At 41.8% G+C, this 18,806-nt stretch overlaps 1 protein-coding gene and 1 long non-coding RNA gene across 2 annotated transcripts in view; both read left to right on the top strand.

Annotated features, from left to right (window-relative positions):
* LOC311431063 (uncharacterized protein) overlaps positions 1-18,806 on the top strand; it is a 304,216-nt gene that overhangs the window by 109,985 nt on the left and 175,425 nt on the right. The gene's annotated exons all lie outside the window — the stretch shown is intronic.
* Positions 5,866-9,795, top strand: LOC311433221. Its single transcript, XR_014690616.1, has 3 exons — positions 5,866-6,048; positions 8,850-8,988; positions 9,095-9,795. It is a non-coding gene; the product is annotated as an uncharacterized lncRNA (long non-coding RNA).

The following is an 18,806-nucleotide window of genomic DNA, read 5'->3' as shown; positions in this document are numbered from 1 at the left end:
GTGCTTGCCATGTTAGACTTGTTAGGTTTTACAGGTAACTTGACCTAATTAGACTGTGCATATCCGGATGGATGGATGGATGGATAGATAGATAGATACTTGAAAGTCCAATTAAGTGACTGAGAAGACAATTTTCATTAACCTGTCAGCACTGATGTTACCTACATTTTTTGGGCTTTACTCAGTCTGATATAGAGTTCTGTAGTCCCTTGTTAGTAGCTACATATAACTTTTATAAAAAACCTTTCTCATATCTATATTTAACACTGAATATTGCTCTCTCTGTGTATATACATGCATACAAGTACCTATGTATTTATAACTTTATAACTTGAACACACAATGCTCCACTATATATGCTTCAGCACCAAAACCAGCAAATGTGGAAATGACGGGCACATGATTTCTTTGATCCACTATCTCCAGGATGAAGTAGGGCCTTTTTAACAGCTCTGTATGATGCTGAGGGAGTGAGCAACAGCCTATCCAGATCAAAACCTCTGCAATGCATCTTTCCCTTCCTGGGGCAACGATTCATGCAGCTGGGGACCTACTTTTATGAATAGATGTTCCCAGAAGGGATTTGGCTATAGCAATTGTGTTAGTGCCTGGGACTTTTTCCTGGATTTTTTTTTTTTATGTGTGTCAGACATTTCAACTGAGTCTATGTGTTCTGATCAGCAGCATCTCTGGAAAGGTTTGCTTTCTTGGCTGCCTATACGTCACTGATCTTTGATTGTTGTATACCTATATCCTGGAGGATATTATGTTTGCTTGGATGCACTTCTCATTCGAAATACTGAAAACGATGAAAAGAGAAGCTTTGGCAACAGCCAAACTTGTGATAATTGTCTCAGCTGTAAAAGCTGCTGGGGCCTCACAGAGATAGTGGCAGCAGATGCATCTGTGCCTGTGATACCCTGCTTTCCCAACATCCCCCAAGCTTGACTGCTTTTTTGACAACATTACAAAAGTAGTGTAGAAAGGGAAAGAAACACATCTGAGGAGAGTAAAGCATTTACTTACTTGGAGAACTGACACTAAGTAGATGGAAGACTGGCCACAGGGCTGTAACACCTAGGAATGCTTTTTTTCTCTCCAGCTGATGTTTTTCATCTCCTGTGCCTTACAGAATTTCATCCTGAACATTTTCTGTGTCAGGAAAATCATGCAGACAACAGAAGTAGCCCCCAAACTGCAGCAGCTACCTCACCCCACATCCACAGACCAATTGATTTGTACCAAGTGCATGAGGGGGTAGTGTCAACTTCATCCTTTCCCCTCAGCTGGGTTCTGAGTTTGGCTCCTTGAGCTACTGGATGTCTCTGTGAATCTTTGATCAGTGGCCCAGTCCCACCACAAGCAGAGACTTGGGCTCCATCCTTGGTCTTCAAGTGATGGTATTACAAATGAAAATGGCCCTGCCACCTCCAGGCCACCTGACAATTTCCACTCTAAACTCCTGTTTTTAGATCTTTATCACTCAGCATCAACCTAATATATATCTATTTTAGGAAGATGAGAATGTGATGGGTTCACAAGTCCAGACCTGGTTTCTCACATTTTAGAAGAACTAAACTTCAAATAGAACAGGAGCAGGGCAGAGACAGCAGTGGAAACAGAAGGAGTGGACTGCTTGTCTTATGAGAGAAGACTGAATTTATTTTGTTTAGCCTAGCAAAAAAAAAAAAAAGCTGACAACAGCTAGAGCTGCTATCTGCAAATATACCAGACAAGGAAAAGAGTTTCCTTTAAAAGTCTTGCAGTTTTGCATAATAGAAAATGGATTTAAAATGTCTGTGAGTCAACCTAGACTGGAAATGAAAAGTATTTTCTACTATTAAAGCAATGAGGTCCTCACACAGGCTACCATGATGTACCATGAAGCCAGAATAACATAACTGGATCTAAGGGGAAGCTCAAGCAAGTAATGAAAGGCAGCCTACAGAATCATTGTCTGCAAGTGTAGGACCCTGAATTTTCATGATCTAAGAGGTCCCTTCCAGGACTGTATTTCTGTAATTTGAACACAATATGTGAATTCTGAGGTTGTAAATATCTTATCTTCAATATTCAAAATGACTTAATTCACAAGCAAGGATTTACTGCCTCTATCACTTTCCTCTAGCAATGCTGTGGAAATAAATGTATCATTGTTTTAGCTCTGCTCAGGTATTAAGGTGAGAATACCTTAGCAGCATCCAGGAGAAAATTAAATTAGTTTGGTGGGGTTTTTGCCATATTTTAAAGCATACTTTAATTTTCTTCAAATAAATATTGAATAATGTTTTATTTAGAAAACATATTTTTTTGAAAACGTAGTATGCCACCACCTAATCAAAGTCTGTATGTTAACATGTGAAGTTTCTAACCTTTCTGCAACTTTTCTAACTTTCAAGTACTTGTGTTTTCAGTCTTATTGTTCTTTTAACATAGAGAGGTGTTCAACCGTAGTAATGCTGAGGTGGCTGCAAGAATGCTAAATCAAAAGAGGTTTTTGTTAGTGGTGTAGCTAACATAAGGTAAGGTAAGAATGTTTGGATGGTGGTAGGTAATAAAAGCTAACAATAACAAAAGAGTTGATTTCTTAGTCAAACCGCAACTTGACTGTTCTGAGATGTATATTACTAAGTCTACTTGCAAGAGTTGGATACCACTAAAAGAAGACAAGGAATTTCAGCACTGATAATGTTCGTATTCGTAAATCCAATTATTTTCAAACATGTCATCTACACTAGCTCTCAGTGAGGATTAACTACATGACAGGCTTGAACTTTTAAAAGCAAGTGGGTTTTAAATTTTGAAAGAGCAGCAGGAAAAGGTGAGACTAATTTTTATCATACAGAAACATGAAAAGTTTTTCAGTTCATCATCTCTCAAGTTTTCTTGCCATAGTTGTAAAGATAATTACTCCTCTTGTCCTCTTTTCTTGACTCCCCTAAAGGAAACACTTTGTGGTTGGATGGTGCAGACTAATTTTTAACACGTTATTTATCTTACAAATGGTTTATTGGAAATGAATCTCCCCCATCTAGCCCAGGAGTATTTTTCTGTTAACTGTTTTGCAAGCATTTAAGTACATTTATTCCTCAAACTACATGGACCAACACTAGTTGAATGCTACATTTTTGTTACCTGATCGGATGAGATCTGCACCAAGAACTAGGTGTCTTGTTTGATGCTTTGTGATGATCAATTCAAAATTCACTTTCAGCAAATGTTTGTGAATATTATATGAAAATATGTTTCAGCATACTTTCCCAGAAGTATATTTCTGAGCATTGTAGTGAATGAATCCCATCCTTCTCATGCTCCCTGAATCCTTCTAGGTTAAGAGGCATAGTACTGTTGTGCTACATCTCTACAGAAGGGGGGCTTTCATCCTCAGACCTGGCACAAAATGAATGCTGCCATTGGATATTTGTGGGAATTCTCCCTGTACTTTTCAAAGTGTATACAGGTTTTCACCAAGTGTTTAAAATTGCAGCCCCAAAGCAAATAGTCATGGATGTAGGAAGCTGGTTGTTAACCAGGATTCAACTTGCTATAGTGTGCTGCAAACCGAGTGAAATCTCCACTGATAGGATCTGTGTTACCAGGGCATCGGTTACCCACAGAAAACACCAAAATGATAGACTTCCAAAGTCAGGAGAATCAAAGGGGCCAAGGAATATATTCACCCAGGATAGACAGGACACCAGAATTTCTGTCTGACATAGGTTGAGAGAATTTCCATTTATACCTGTTGATATGCAGTTTTTAAAAACTTTGGGCTAAGATCCAACTTGAGACAACAGTAAACTTCTGTGAAGCCTGTGGAAAGCCAGCAGTGCCCAAACAGTGGTTTTGCTGGTGGCTGAGGACAGATGGTCTGCATTTCTCAGGAGTGTCACATAAATATTCTCCTTTGGTTGGAAATATTAATGAGGCAAATCAAAAAGGAGTGGATATTTCAAGAATGGAGAAGGATGTCTGGACTGAGAAAATTCAACACTAAAAAACAGAAGAGAAAGTCCAAAAAGAAGACAATCACAAGTTTCATGATTAAAATTTCAATAGAATAGTATTGTATCTGCAGGTGAAGCAGTCTGTCATACCTAAGATTTTGGGGTGTTTTTTTTTTTCTTCCCTTTTTTCCATGGATTTGCCCAGGTGGGCCACTCTTGGCAAGATAACTACAGACAAGTTGGGCAACAACCATGCTTGAGTGCTTGTTGAGGGGTTTTTGAAACAGCAAAGATCCCATGGCTTGCTGCAGCTGAGCAAACCAAGCTACCAGGACGACTATGAGAAGTTCCTATGACAGTGTTCCCACATCGCCCAATTGAGGAATTCAGAAAAATAGTGTTGCCAGCAGCTGGCTTCAAGGACGGGGTCTATGTGACTGCTAATCACAAGGGGGTTGTTTTCTTGCAGTTGTTTGTCTGAGTGCTTTTGACCAATAATTTTGTGTGAGACACTATCCGCCCCTGTTAAGTTTGCTATAAAAGTCAGGCTATTCAGGTAATAAATGAGAGCATGATCTGACCGTACTGGTGTCTGTCGTGTTTTCGGCCATTCTTCCTGCAACAAGGGCTGAGGCATAGCACCTTATGGCAGCAACTTAAAGCCTATTTCCATGCATGAGGTGAGCAACAGGAGTTGATCCCATGCATTAGTCCACAGCAAATGTGAGATAAGTCATGTTAGTTTAAATGTCACTGAAGGGAGTTTGGCTGATGTATGCAAACTCATTAAACTAATCCTAGCACTCTAGGAAAAGGTGGTGATTTTAGAGCACCATTCATGGCTCATTGGGCCAAGAGATAGTAGAGGATCTCCTGTCTTTTAAATGGAAAAATTAACTGTGTAGTCTTCCCCCTTCATAGCACCTCTGCTTACCCAAAGAAATAAACAGCCTGAGGCTCAAGGGACTAGGCTGGCACAGGGACATGCACCTCATTCTCTGGTTTCATTCCTCACAGAAAAAGACATTTTCAGATAGATCTGACTGAAATAACATCAAATAAGAAGCAGCTGAGAGATGTGTTTTTCCATGAAGAATAATTGCAAAACTATGTTATCTGTCATTTTCAAAGAAAATTAGAAACCTCCCACAACCAGATTTTTCTTTTGCTAAGAGACTATTCAGGTTTTTGTTTGTTTTGTTTTATTTTGTTTTGCTTTGCTTTGCTTTGTTTTGTTTTAAATATGGTAGGGTACTTTGCACTGAGAGTAATTTTTTTGGCATGAGAAAATTTAGGGGGTAAAAAAAAAAACAACATTTCTATTGTTTGCAAAACCTATTTTTAAATAGGTTAAACCAGTTAGATATGTTAACATGTAGCCTTGGATTAGATACTAAAAATAGTCCGAGGAATTTTGATACTTTCAAGTGTGAAGCATGCTGCTGACAAAGGCATTTTAGCTTTAGACTAAAATTTAAGCACACTAATCTCCTAAACTGGTAGGGATGGCCTGACTGCTGCAAGTTAAGTGCTTGCTCACCACCCACTTGGTGGTTTTCAAGGTTGCAGAACTGGACTGACAGTTTGGAAAATACAGTCTTTCTTCCTTGATTTTTTTTTAGCTGACAAGTGTACTGATGACCAGTTTAATTTGATTTGACCCAGATGGTCATTTCAGCTGGTGATAATTCACCAAAATACATGTCACTCTTGGCTAATGACCTAACCTCAATGATAACCTTGTGACATTTTCTCCACATTGCATAAGACGTGTCTGTGAACTTCCTGCAATAACCTTTTAAGTTTTTAAATCCTGGACTCCCAAATGCCTGGTTCCAAAACATCATTTCCTCCTCACAAGAATGTACCAGCTGCTGAGTGAGCTTCCTGTGATACATCTTACCCGTAGGGACTGGTGGGAAGAGATGTGTGAAATGCCACGGGAGGAGACCTCTGCCCTTTTTTTCCATCCATTACACCTTGCTGAGCCAGAGCCTGAAGGAACCAGAGCCAGTAGCCTTGCCTAGACCTGAGCAGGAGTGATGCTGCATGTCAGGGCTCTGCTGGGGAAGGAGATCTCTTTACATCAATAATTTTTAAGGTAATTCTATATCCTTATTTTTCTACATCTACAATGCCTGCAGATCTATAGTTTTGTTCTCTGAGCTTTCCAAGCACTTCTGAAGATGACATCTCACCTTTTGTATGCACTAAAGATTTAAGACCCAGTCCAGAGTACCCCCATGGCTGCCTGATCAGACACAGAGTTATATGACATACAGGATGCCATCAATTTGTATAGGAGTAAGCAGAGAACAAGATGTTTGCAAGACAGAGTCCTGCGCCTTGATACAAGAGTTTCCCATTACTATTTGAGACATTTCCTAGCTTGATCTTTCACTGGCATCCTTCTCCCCAGTTTACATTTTTTTTCCTTCACAGAGCTATTTGTCTGAGAAATAATAATTCCAGTATCCTATCTTATGCTATAGCCCATTACAGTGTCATGGAGTGAGAGAATATAAAAATCAGGCATGTGTAAATTTTCTCTAAAAAGAACATTTTAATATCAAACATTGAGAAGCCTGGGACTTCCTAACCTGGATGTTGCATACCTTTCCCTCAGCTGAGGTTGTTTTGCTATTGAGAAATGCCCTCTGGGAGCAGCCACTGTGTGACTGCTAACACTTGGCAGTCATTCCTCTGCTTGAGCTATGGGGAATCTCCATCACTGTGCAGCCATCTGAACCTCATTTCTAAGAGATCCCAAAGGTCTTTGCAAGGTTTGTTTATTATTAGCCTCATTTATCTCTCTCATGACTGATTTTGAATATAAGGAGAGTGGATCCTTTTAAAAAATTAATGTATTACTATCTGGGACACAGGGTTGAGTGTGGAATAACCCATATTTCATCATCATACTATTAAATAACAAGAATTAATTTTACTTTACGTCAACTAGCTAGCACAGATGAACTAAATTTTAACATACGTCAGAGAGGTGACATCTGCTAAAGATGTCATGTGGATCCAGGATATCTTACTAAAAAGATCAATGAGTTGTTTCTGACATCACAAGTTACTTCATTGTTCCTGATAGGGAAACATTTCCAGTTTGCAGTGCTATTTACTGTTGATCCTAACAGTGCAGCCCAAAGCAAGTGGCAGTAGATGATCTAGAAATCTACCCTGTGTTACTGTGGTGCATATATGTGTGTGTGTATGGAAAAGGTATGAGATTGCATGCCCTATGGAAGAGTATGCAAAGAATGGAGATGGAGATTCATCTGTGAAAAATGTTCACGTGGCTAAAACTACAATTTGGTGCTGTGTCGTCCCAATTAATAGTACCAAACCAAACACATTTCCACCCTTTGCACTCATGTCCAGCTCCTCAGCTGTGCTGAAAAACTATTTGTTAGACAGTGCTGTGGCATAAATCAAAGTAGTGACATTGCATCTGCAAAGTTGACATGTCATCAACCCAAAGATCCTGTGCAGTCACTGAGCACAAATGAGGTGGATAAGAGTGGGTGGCAGGGTCTGGCACAGTGCAGCTCTGGTGTTGTCACCTCTGTCTGCACCACACAAACCCACAGCCCACTATGCCCTGTTTCACAGTGGCAACTTCTATTGACTTTTGGACAAAAAAGAGTGAACAGTAACAGAGCTTTAGGGCCCATTGTGCCCACAGCTCTTTGTTTTGTTTGTTTCCCCAAGAGGGCCATTATAAAAACAAACACCAATTAAAACCACAAAGCAACAACAGTAGCAAAACAAAGTGAACAACAAGAACAAAACAAACAATCAATCAAACAAACAAACAAAAAAAAAACACAATTGACCTTAGCTGTGTTTTTTGCCATGATTCCTCACTAAAGCATACTGTGGTGTTTATGGTGATGCTGCTTTATTATTCCCACTGCCCTCTTTCTTTCTAGACACAAAAACCAGCAAAGCCAAGAAGCACAAATTTTAGTTAGAACTGTCTGAACTACCCTTTGCAAACAGCAAGTGCATCATTGGGTAATTCACAAATGGGAAAAAGAGACAAGGTCAATGATCAATTCATTTGTTACAGCTTGACCCTACTTACTGAGCCTACAGTTTTCTCCCGAACTCTTGTGTCCGGAGTCCTCTCACATGCCAGGGTTTGGGATGTGTTGGCTAATCACAGGTCAAGGGCCCTTCCATCACAGGGCCTTCCAGGATCACCTGGCAGACATGCAGGCTGATTTTTTGAGGATTGGCGAATGAGGTAGGACACTGAGTTTCATCCTGAGCATGAGGACTAGCACTGTCCTTTCAGGTTTTAGGCCATATCAGCAGTATGGTGATATCTCAGGGAGAAATCTGCTGCATTACAAGGCCACGTTTTGGTAGTGGGGAAAAGGCCCCAGCCACACCACTGGAAGGACATAGGCAGATTAGCCATCTAGGAAGGGCATAAGGGCATTAGCCATCCAGGAGCATGAAGAGAGCATTCATGGAGAGTCCTACATGGACCAGAAAGAAGTCTACTTGCAAGTCAGCTCTCAGAAACCAGCCCAGCCATAAAAACGTACACTCACAAACAGTTCATCTGGCCTGCTGTGAGGCCCCACAGCTCCTTTTGTGAACAAAGCAAAGCACAGAGGGAGTAACCCCTGCAAAATGACATAGGCTTTTATGCCACCAAAACAGGCAGAAGTCAGCAGTAAGCAACATCTGCAGGAGGTGTGTTATACGCAAGAGTGAAAAAATGTTTTTCCTAATTTGTTCTACAAGCCCAGTTAAAACAGTATATCACAGCAAAACATTGATTTGGTTACCTTTGGTTTCCTTCCTTTGCTTTTTACTGATCAAGTGAAAAAATCACCCCATATCTCTTTCCCAAAACCTCTAAGGTAAAATTCATTTCAGATCCCCTCCATGAGCTGGCTGGATAGAAGATCCTCCCTTTGGACTGCTCAGCTTGCTCGTTACATTGCTCTCACTCCTCTAGGATAATGAATCATGTATCCCAGGACTTGCCTGCACTTGAAAGTTATCACTGATTAAGGTAAGGCGCAAATATAAAGTGCCATTGCTGCTTCTTGAGAGCAGCTCAAGGGTCGAGTTAAGCAGGAACAATGCACTCTGATTTTGCAATAACACCATCCACACAGGGTGTTAATCAGGAATAGATGATTGGAAACAACATGGAGATGTGACGTAAGTGAATCAGCCACGGTTGCTGAAACCTCTCCCAGAAGCTGTTCCAGCTGCCCTTGCCGACAGTGGGAGACCACTTCAGGAAAGCACTGCTGTAGGTCCTATGGATGATCTCAATCAGTGTTGTATATGTTGAAATCTGTACCACAGTCTTCAAAAAGTAAGTAGCAGTTATCTTAAAGCCACCTGCTCTGCTAAAGGATGACTAAGAATAAAAGCTGGTGTGTTTGCCTGGTGAGCAGTCAAGCAAATTAAAAGGCATTTGACAAAATGTTCCAGCTGCAAATGGAAACACAGAGCTAGATATGACTTGTCTATGAGAGCCTGTGACCAGTAAAAGTATTGCTGCTCAACCAAGATGTTGTTAGGCAACAAAACTACAAAGGAACATTTGGCAGGTTGCAATGCTCTCTTCTTGTCTTTAAGCAAATTTTATCGAGTGGTGCTGTCCTTATTCTGCAATTATCATTGCTCAATAGCAATACTTGATAAGCCATCTGGGAGGATCAATCATTTCATAACCTCATGTTTGACTGGCAAAACTGTTCACCTCTTTTGATTTGTGCCTGCCCACTACATGCAGCTGAGGGCAGCAGGCCTGAATGTTCTTGTACATGATAACTCTGGAAGAAAAAAAATAAATAAAAAGAAAAAAAACATACAGTCATTTGATTTTCCTCTGCATTTTTCATGTTCTTATCCTATTGCAAAACCCTTAAAGGAAAACAAACAAACAAACAAACAAAAACCAACCAACCAAACAAAAAAACACATTTTCCCTAATAAGGAAAAGTGTGAGGGAGTAATTAGGTCTCAGGTCTCTAACTTATAAGTGGAGTGGAAAAACACCCTGCCCTCACCACAATTAAAGTGGCTGTGGGAACTGTTCACATTTTTAGTCCCTCCCTGGGGCTTGTTCTGAATTTACCCTGCAGCGGGTTGAAGGTGTGAGAGGTGTGAGAGACGTTCCTGGTGCTGTGGCTCACATGATGCTCCACCACACCTTGCACCTGGGCTCAGCCTGGCCTGGGGACCTGAGTATCCAGGAGGGGCACGGAAGGGTGACTTCAGAGACATAGAGGTGGTGCAGATTCAGGATGGGTGTTTGAGGGGCAAATGCAGAGGGAATGGGAGGATATACTTCTTGAGGAGTAATTTGGAGCCCTGCACCTGAAACTTGCTTGGGGCTTGCCACAGCAGCTGATTTCAGGGGAGATTCAGAACAAGTCCCTCCACCTGCTAGGGAGCTGTGTCAGAATTTGCCTGGTGACACAAGTGAGAAAACATTACCTAAGAAAGTCTGGCTAAGAAAATAGCCTGTGAAGAAAATCAGTCTCAGGTGTGAACAACCAAGCCTGCATGTCAGGGGAGATGGGCAAAGATGGTGGGATACAGCATGAAAACCATCCAAAATGGCCTAAGACTATGTTGAATTTTCTAAGTTATCATTACACTTTTTTTCTTTCAAAAATAGCATTCCCATCAATCCAACCCTGAGGCATTTAAGAAAGAGGACTGAAAGCTACAGCTGACCCATATTTACACAACAGGATAAGAACAAATATTTCACTAGTGTCTTGAAGTCTATAACTCTGCCTGTGACACAGCTTGAGATCAGCAACTACAGCTCCAGCTGGCAATACTGGGAACTGAGAGGTTCTAGTATCTTTGAAAATCAAGCCCAGAGGGACTAAGAAAATTTCCATAACTGTCTCACGCCCCGGGAAACTTTCTGATTGTTGCATTTTGTATTTGGAGTTTCACTGACCTGGAAAACAATGCATGGAGTATACATTCTGTGTATTCCTTGGGCATCTTCCACATGGTCATCTCCAGTACCAAACTCAATATTCCCAGTTGCAGTCAGTGTATTCTTTTGTTCTAAATTTGTCTCTCAGAGCTATACTTTTCCAAAAATATAGTGTGACTTGGAACTCTAGTTTTATGATCTTAAAGGATTTTGTTTTGACTACACTATTTGGCAGGTCTATCTAGAGACTAAGCCCATTTTAGGAACTTGTCAGAGGAACAGGGCTAAAATGAGTTGCCAGAGGTGCCATCTGACTCTTAAAGCTCCATCCCAGGGCTTCACAAGCCCAAGAACTTGCCTTTCTGAGTGTCAAATACTGAGCATGTGCAGGCCAGTTTTGAGCCCAGTTCCTCCAAGCAAGGTGTTGAGTCCAAATGCTAAAGCCAAATGCTGTTTACACAGAAGATTGTGGCAAAACTCTGTTTGTCACCAGGCAGCTTTCCTGTACATTGCATGCAAATAGTCAAGGTAAGCATCTTCCTCTTGATTGTTTCCTCCTACACTTTGGGCTTCTGAAGCAGCTTCTGTAAGTAACCCAAGATACAGATGTTTAACTGTCACAAGTAAAAATACTAAAGCTCCACTACCTTATAATCTGCTCTCTGTGCTAGGAGTCCATGAGCTCTCCAGGACGTGCTGGCAAGAGTCACTGTCCTGGTATTGTCTATCATAGAATCATAGAATCACTTAGGTTGGGAAAGACCTCCCAGATAAAATGTCTATGATGTTTGGAGGTCACAGCACAATAATGGTTGGTAAGGTCTATAAGGCTGCTGGGGAAAGGTGGCTGCAAAAGGAGAGGAGCCATGGTGGTGGGTCGAGATCAGATTGCTCCAACTTAGAGGACTTTTTTTCTGCCCAATCCAGGAGACAGAGAAGACCCACTACCCGTCCACGTGGAGCAGAGGTGTTTCTCTGTCCTCATAGCTTGTATTTGGATGCCACCAGGCAAGAAGGGAGCAAGAGTCCAATGCCAGCCTGGGGTAGGCTGTGCTTGTGTGGCTGGTGCATAACATGCTACCATAACAGCCTTTTTCCACCAGCCCCCTTGGCACAGGAGGGACTGGAGTGTTTGCTAACACTGAGTGAACACAGGGAAGCTCTAAATACTCATCAGCAGAGCGATGTTTCACAGTCAGTCCTGGCACAAATCACACAGTCCAGCAGGATGGGTATCTCTGTTGCTCTGATCTGCTGCCGTAAGCCAGCAGCAGCCATGTCTCTGGAGGAGGGACCTGTGCTGCACATCCCTGAGCCTGCCAGCTCCCTGCTTCTACTGCCTGAAAGTGAGCCCAAAGAGAGGAGAATGGTCTTCCTTTGTGCTCCTTAAATGTCATAAGGTACCCAGAGGAGGAAACACGAGTTTACACAGGCTTTAGTCCAAATATCAGCAAGAGCAGTCACTGACTTCCTTGTAACACCCTATCCCTGCACAGCTGTATCTAAGCTTGGGTCAACTGTGAAGCATAATTATGGCAAGTCTAAATGACAATACTGCTAACAGTTTCAGTGTTGATTGTTTTACATACTTATAAGAATGTGTGCAGAAATCTAGTGCAGCACATATCTTGTGAATTCTTCCCTCTGTCTGATCCCAAAGTAACATGTACTGACTTTCCAATACAAGAGCAACCTCATGTATTTGTTTGGAAGTCTTTGCCCCAGTAAAACTTTGGAGAAACAGCTGACACCTACTCTTTTTATACAGGACAGAATACGTTTGCTTAAATAATGACCAATTACCAGATAATATTTTTTATTAATTTAAAAGCACAAGTTCTGTGGAGAGCAAATATTCTAAAAGAGAAAGTATTTCCTGTAGCTGCTCCGTTATCCCTCTGGAATTCTGGAAATACATGAAAGAGGGTTGGAAAATCCCACAAAAGGTTATGATATCATGACTAATGCATGTCACCCCTGAGAGTTTTTCAGCCCACATATTCATAGTGATATCTAAAACTGGAAGATTCAGGCTAGGCATTGGAGAAGGATATTTCAGACAGTAAATAAAATGAAGCAGTGAGATACTGAGGAGGTATGGGATACCCCTCATTGGTGATCTTCAAGTAATTAAACACAAGTCATGTTTCTGTTGGCTACCTGGAAGTCTAGTGTGGGGGTGCTGTTTGGGAAATGGGGCTTTTAGTGTCCTGAGGCAAGGAGCTCAATTCCTTTTTTTTGTTCAGACATCTTAGTTTTAAGGACTATAGCTCTTCTAGCTTACTTACTGTGTTGTTAAGTTCTCCAGACACATCAGTGAAAATGCTTATCTTAGTTTTTTTCTTCCAAGCTAGCATCTTCACAGACCTCTTGGTCTTTGATCCAAAGCACCTGGGATATAGGGTTTATGCAAACCTGTACAAAAAGCAGTTTGTGTAATATCCGCCCATTGCCATAGTACCTCACCACTCACCAGGCACCCAGCTCGGGCAGTGCTGCTCTGATCAGGTCTGTAATGTATATATACTTGGACCAAGCATTGGATTCAACCACTCAGAAGGCTTGTTTCTGCAGATGAGCTGAAATACCAAGACTGAGTGAAGTCAGTGCTCATTTTGATGTGGACACTCCAGTCTGGATGCAACCATGGATCTGTCATAGGGCATGAAACTTTGCTACACCATGCACACACTGCTATGCATGCAAGAGGAGCACAGCAATTGTCTGAGATATAGCTATTCCCTTCAGACCAAATTAAGTTTATGTTTGTTTAAGACGGTTGGGAACAGTTTTCGAGCTAAAATATTAAAAGCCACTCCTAATGTAAAATAATGGATGGCTATAATTTTAACATATGGCGATAGTTATATAGATATACAGTCCACAAAGGATTTGCTATCAATTAAATGAAACCAAAACAAGTTTGTCTGTGAACTGTAACCCAGAGGCCAATGGGTTTTGGTATCTTTGAGAAGAGGCATCACTGACCTCAATATCTGCTTGGACAGAGAAGGAATTCCATGGCCCAAATGATTTTTTTACCCTGTGTTTTAATACAAAGAAAGTTGAGGCAGTTTGGCAGGAAGAAAGCGCATGCTTTATTCACAGTTTTTCTGGCTGATGGTATACACTGAATTCAAGGTTAAAGAGAAAAGTGTCTCCAGGGGACACTTGGTGGTTGGCCAGGAAGAGACGTGGCTGGGGTCTTCAGGTGAGCATCTTCTCCTGGGTGTCTGCTCCAGTGCATCAAGAGGTAGCAGTCGTATCAACATCCACTCCCAACCATTTTCCCTTGGTACAATAACCTCCATTAAAGCCCACTCAAGGTGCCTTTTGGTGATCTTTGTCTGATGACAACATTGGCACTGACTGGATTATGCTTAATTAGGTACAAATGTTGGATGCTAGTAGGCTGTTAAGCCTTGTACACATCCTCTGTAATTGGGTAATACTCACCATATGTTAGGATGATTGCTATTTACTTTTCCTCTCTTTGTTCTAATATGGAGTCATCAGTCTAGAAAGCACCAAGTGGGCAGGGTGGGGGAATCTCAGTGCAGAACTACAAATTATAACTAGAAAGCAATGCAATGAGAAGGTAACAGGAGGAAGACACAAGGATGGCTGAGGCACAGGAAGCAATCCCTTTCTCAAGGAAGACAACATAACAGACTGTGAGGCAGTGAGGATAGGAAATATCAGGCCAAGGTGCTGCCACAGTAGCCCTGGGGTATGTAAGTTAAAAGCTACAAGCAAAAAGGCCCTCTAAAAACTGCAAATGGAAGGCCTTCAGCAACAGGCAAGTATAAGCACTTAAGCACTGTGCAATGTTTGGTTAGTACAACCCACGCTAAGCCTCATAAAAATAACAGTAATAGGGAGCAGGTTTTTGAGCATATCCTGCACTCTGAGTACACCCAGAGTTTCAGACTAACCAGTGCACTCAGCACAAGGCAGTTGATGGGAAGGTCTGGGCTATTATTTCTTAATTTCATCTTGTGTATGATCTAGCACAGGTGTCGAGGATTAAAGAGAAGGAACACCTAAATCTGGAAAGAGCAAAGCAGAACTCAAGAGCAGAAGTATCAGTAATTGCATCAGGTGCAAAATTACAATTAGTAACATTATAATTACTGAAATTAAATATCAATTTATATGAATATTTACTATAATATTTTTGACAGCCTCAAACATTGTGTGGTATGAAATAAGGATGGGATGGCAGCTAACTAATTTGTAAGAAAGTAGGAGTAGAATTGTTAAAGCTCACTTGAAGGATTTTATTCTGAAAGATACAAGGACAGGAAAGTTATTAGTGCACAGAGGATAAGTGCTTATAAATGCCCTGTAAAACAATGCACACATCTGCAGCTATTAAGACACATGCAGCAGCTTTTCTAAAATACAAACATGGTATGTGTAGCAGTTAAATCCAGCAGCAACACTGTTGAAAACTTTGGTCTGAAGGAGGGAGCAGCAAGAGAACCACTGCCTTTGGGACAGGCCCCATCTTACTTCAGATACTGCAGACACATAGGGTGCACATGAGTTGTGCAGCATCGTCCTCAAGTTGGGAATGGGTACCACCCAGGGACAGCTGTTACCATATAAAACATTTAGGATGCGTGGTGGTGAGGTGATTTCTCTCCCCTACTGGTAGCCACATGAGATCTTGCCATCTTCTAGAGAACATTTTCTCCAGCTTGCCACTCTGGGGTTGGCCCTCTGCGTGTACCAGAGCTCTGCATCCATGAGCCAGTGATTTCTCCTTTCAAAACAGCTTCACTTTCCTCTCCCATCTACCCTCTTTCTTCCCAGTGTTTAGGCCCTCCTTGCTGGCAGGATGCCATTTTTTTCCCCCGTTGCTAGGTTGGTAGCCTAGTTTCCCAAGGAAAGGAAGCTTATGAGATCACACTGTCTGTGCAAGTGCCAGCCAGTCCCTCCTAAATAATTTTTGAGCCTGTGAGCTGATTTTGATCAACCTTGACAGGGGATTGAAGTCTCAAAGGTTTGAGGTGCCTGTAAGCACTGTGGAAGTAGGCAGAGGAGAAAGGCCCCAGGAGTGCATTCACTACGGAAGCACAACTGTATTACTAGACACCAGAGAGTCCACACAGGAGACAGTCATTACTATTGAACACCATGGGAGATACGACTTCACAAATTCAGCAGCTCACAGGACTACTTGATTAATGTGAGCATGAGCAAAATGTTCTTCTTCCCTTCTTCTAGAGCGCAAGGCTTCCAGTTACAAAGCAGCAGGGGGTGAACTCAGAAGTGACAGGCCTGCGCAGTGAATTTAAAGCTAATTGCTGCTCCTTCTCACACTGGTACTCATGCAGAAATCTGCCTCACTTCCCTCCAGTCCCTCCATTTGCATGAGCTAGTTTGCACAGAGGACAAGTCCAGAAACTTCAGGCTGCAGGCTTACACAAGCGGGGCAAGTCCTAAATTGTCTCAAGTGAGTGCAGTGCTGATGTAGCCCACGAAACTGGCGGTGTCAGGCCATCACTCCTAAGCACAGCAACACCACGACTAAGTGCCCAGCTCACTTTTCTTCTCTTTTGTCTGTGTTAGAGTTGCTAATTGCAATTTGTTTAACTCGAGTGTGAATCGGAGCATAAGCTAAAGACCGGCAAAAATGATGCCTGGAGCATAGGCTGGCTTCCACTTACTCCTGCTGTGGCTTTTCCTAGAAAGTCAGCCACCTCAGGGCTGCCTGACTGGTGACCCTGAACAAACTGCTCACGGCTCCTTGTTAGTGCCAGACATGGAGGAAAACAAGCTATTCACACAGGTAGGCTTCAAAGAGAAGCTGAAGTCACTCAGCTTATGGAAAAACCCAAACTAACCAGAGCTGACATTAAAATGGAGAAGGGGGAGTTGTGCAACTTTGTGTGCTCAGTGACATATTGATGTTTTCTTCTTCTCCTAAGCCTTTTAAGTATTGATGTGCCAGATCTCTGGTTTAGGTGGAGAGAGCACGAATCACTGACACCTAAAGAAAAGGGAGAGAAGGAAACAAAATGAACCTTTGATGCACAGCAAAACAGGGAGCTCACCAGCAGTGGGGGATGTGGCTGGAGATGGGCTGGGATCTCTGCAAGAAAGACAGGTATTGCAACTTGTCCTCAACAGTCTAGCCAAGGGCACAGGCTGAAATTCACAGTGCCTGCATTGGGTAGGTATGCTAGGACATTCTTTAAAAATTAGGCTTCTTCCAAGTGAGACATGAACTACAGCTCCTGTGCTCCCAGAACTGAATGTTTTCTGTTACGCAGCAGATCTATGAAGCCACAGGGAAGCATCTGTTACCTATTGTTTGTTGCTGTCATTTCAATCCAGCTGTTTGTCTTCCGGTTAATGCTAAAAGATAAAATAAGATCACTCTAATTAATAACGCCTACCTCCTCACATAGTATTTTTCACCTAAAGATCTCAAAGTGTTACTCCCATGTAATCGACAGTAGAAGCAAGGGTGAGGGAGATCAAATGCAATGTCTTGGCAGCAGAACAAAACCGAGTCTTGCATCACAGGTCTAATAAAAAGGACAAGGGTGCCTATTAAGACTCAATAAAAAGCAAAGCTTAGAACAATTTTCTCACTTACTAGGTCCTGAAATGAAGTGTTGCAACACTAATGTGATCAACTCTCTGCACTAACAAAATATATTCTGAATTTTTCCTCTGACAACATAATTTAGGGTTTTTCTAGAATATGGGAAATGAAAGAGGGCAGTGGCTTTACAGGAATCATTCCCTTGCAAAGGGCATCTTGTGCCAGAGGACTGGAAAATTGAAAGTGCCCCAGAGGAGCAGGGGAATGGATAAGACCTCTTTCACTGCCCAGTCAAAATAAAATGCAGAAAGGAATATTAATACTGAACTATAAATTTATCATAAAATGTTTCTTACTTGAGCTACTACTATGGTAAGCTGACAAAAAGAGATGCTATAGCAAGGATGCAATTTGCCTCTTGAAGAGATGCATTTGGCAGAGCCGAAGCTTGCACCCAGACATTTCTGAAGAAAAACCTACTGACAGCATCTGCAGCAAGAAGGTGGCTGGAGGAGAGAAAAATCCGATCAAAAAAAAAAAAATCTGCCAATGTCAGCGATGAGGTCTTTTATTTTCTTTATTCCCCCCCCCCCCTCAGTTTGGTGGTTGCATTTCTGTTTTGTTTCGTTCCCTGACTGAGGGAGGGTCAGTCTGAATATCCAGCAGCTTCTGAAGTGTTTTAAGAATTGATGGTATTAAAGTGGTATTAAAGGATGCACTGCCTGTCCACTCCTGAGTCTGCTGCATCACAGCAATAAATAAATAAATAAATAAATAAGGTGCCCTGCAGAACACAGATTTGATTTTGGATACTTAAGAGATTTGGTAAGTTTTTCACAGTGCTTAATAAATCGGTATCATAGGCAAGAACCCTGGAGGTATGAAGTATGATGTACACACAAGCACTTCATATTTTGTTGGCATAAACCTGGAGTTCGTATTTGGATAACAGCCCTGTCAGAGGCAAAACTGCGCATTCTAAATCCTTACCTAGGCAAAATGCGTATTGACTTCAGAGGATAATTTTTCGCAGAGAAGGGCTGTGTAAAGAAGGTCAGGGCTGGTTGTTTGTTCCCTGCAGCAAGGCTGTTTCTCTTGCTGAGGAGACTCCCAGCACCCATGGGCATGTAATTCTGCTGGTGGATACACGCCCTCAGATGGGCTAACAGTCAGTCTCACCTTGACCTTCAGCAGGCTGTTTCCATCTTTCCTTCACACCAGCTTAAGAGATAGAAACAAACAAAAAACAACAGAGACTAAAAGGTAGGGCAGAGGCCACAGGTTGGTTTTCTAGTTATTTGAATCATGTAAACTCCTAAAGTATCTCTGGAACAGCAAAACTTATGCCTGCACAGCC

The sequence above is a fragment of the Aythya ferina genome (assembly GCF_964211825.1).
Source record: "Aythya ferina genome assembly, chromosome: 2".
Classification (NCBI taxonomy): Eukaryota; Metazoa; Chordata; class Aves; order Anseriformes; family Anatidae; genus Aythya; species Aythya ferina.
Note: the sequence above shows the minus strand (reverse complement) of the source record. Positions and strands in the feature narration are given on the sequence as shown.